The sequence below is a fragment of the Octodon degus genome, unplaced genomic scaffold (assembly GCF_000260255.1).
Source record: "Octodon degus isolate 3935 unplaced genomic scaffold, OctDeg1.0 scaffold00234, whole genome shotgun sequence".
Taxonomy (NCBI): Eukaryota; Metazoa; Chordata; class Mammalia; order Rodentia; family Octodontidae; genus Octodon; species Octodon degus.
Window position 1 is genome coordinate 105,228 of NW_004524810.1, and position 2,017 is coordinate 107,244.

General features: G+C 43.9%; 1 pseudogene; it reads right to left on the reverse strand.

Moving 5' to 3' along the window:
- Positions 1 to 628: 628 nt before the first annotated feature.
- Positions 629 to 2,017, reverse strand: part of LOC101591355 — a 63,043-nt pseudogene continuing 61,654 nt past the window's right edge.

A 2,017-nucleotide genomic window follows, 5' to 3' on the forward strand; every position in this document is an offset into this window, starting at 1 on the left:
TACCCAAGGAAAAGATGTAGGCAAGTTAATACAACATTTTTAAAGATATATTAAAATTAAAATCTCTAAGAGAAAATGTTTTTAGTACATGAAAGGGTAACATATGGGATATAACAGAACTGCACAAATGCTGTCTGCGGCTTCTGCGGACATTTGCCTGAATTCTCACTTGGGAGCAAATGGAGCAGTGGGGTTAATGTCACTGGGAGATGTTTGGTTTTTATGGTGTATGTGGCAGTGTCTCTGGTGTGAGGGATGTAGGAAGCAAATAAAATACTATGGACACACACAGACACACACAAAAAAAAAAAAAGAAAAAAGAAAAAATCAGAATGCTCAAGATCAATGGGACTTTAAGGAATCATCCTGTCATGGTTCCTGCCAACCTTCAGCAATTCATTATATTTGAAATTTCAGGAATGCATCACGATTAAACAAACTGTACAGCATTTATTAAATGTCACCCCTCCCTTGCCCTCTGCCCCCAGCATACTCCCTTAGAGTAGTACAGGTAGGAAAGACCTAACTATTGGGAGGAATCCCTAATACTTTAAGGTAGAATTCTGGCTAGTCCAAAAGGGTTCTTTTTTTTTTAAGGGTTTCAGGAAACTAGATACTGAAATTATTATTATTGGTGATGTTTGTTTGGAGCAAATTCAGCTCCAGGAACTGCACAGTTGAAAGCAGGAAGGGTTCCACCAATTGCCCCAATTCCTTCCATCATAGCACCCTGGCCAAAGCGTTCACTTGTTGGTGTCATCATAGTGGCAGGTTCTGGAGGACCTGGGGTACCAGCTGGCACCGGAGCAGGGGGCATGGTGCCTCTGTTGTTTATGCTCATAGTATCTCCCATAGCCCTCTGGCCCGTTCATATTTCTCGTTCTTGTGGATCAGAGATAGTTCCCTGAATCCTTCCTGCTGTCGAGGCATCATCTCTTCTTGTTTCTGCACATTTCTTCTTCATGGTGCTTACATTCCTTTTCCTGCCTGAGCTCCAGTTGTTTTCATTTTTGGACCTCTTTGTCAAGCTGCTTTTCCATTCTCCAAAGTTTTTCTTGGAGTCTTATCCAATCTTGCCTCATCAGCATAACCTGGTGATCGGACAAGCAGCCTCTATCTCCATCTCCAGCTTCTCATGGGATTCCTTTATGTTGTGGTCCACTTGATCCTGCTGCTGCTTCTCCATCTCAGTAAGCGACTCGAGCGCATGGCATATTCACATTCGAAGGAGCCAGGCTGTGCAAATCGAGGTGGCTGCTCTCGCTTCTTGTGAAATTGCTGGTTTTTTATAACAAGCTTCTCCGGAAGTCCTTCTTCATCATCTAACTGGTCCCTAGGCTCCAGGGTCACAGACCAAGGAAATGCGGCTAGTAGGAAAGGCCCTTCAATGCAACTGTCCAGAGCTTTCCGTGCAGCTGGTTTCTCTGAGAACTCAACAATGCCTTTTCCTGAGGGTCTTCCTTGATCATCCACAATGACTGAAGCCCTTTCTGCCTGGCCAAACACAGAAAGGACTTCTCCCGGTAGTTCGTTGGACACGTACTGAGGAAGGTTTTGTACTGTCAGGAATGCACTATGGCAAGCAAAGTGCACACGCAGTTGTTTTCCATGGGGAACAATATTATCCATCTCCACTTTGGCAATCTCTTCAAGGGTTCATGTTTCCAAGCAGATAAAGTCAAAGCCTTTATTCTTATGAATGAAAACTTCTGCTTTCCCATATTTCTCAGTTTCCTCATTTCCTCCTCAGTGATATCAGGTGGAAGATTACCCAAAAAGAGGCAGCAACCTTGGGTAAATGTCTTCTCTCCTGGTTTCCTCAAATTCTTCAGGTCAATAGTCAAACCTTCATTTTGGCTACTGGCCTGTTGCCCATTTGCAGGTATTGGCGGCGGCTGATGATGATGATGATGATGATGACGATGATAATGATGATGACGATGATAATGATGATGCTGTGATGATGATGATGCTGGTGGTGACGCTGACAGTGCTTCCTTGGAGTCTGGTTCTCCTC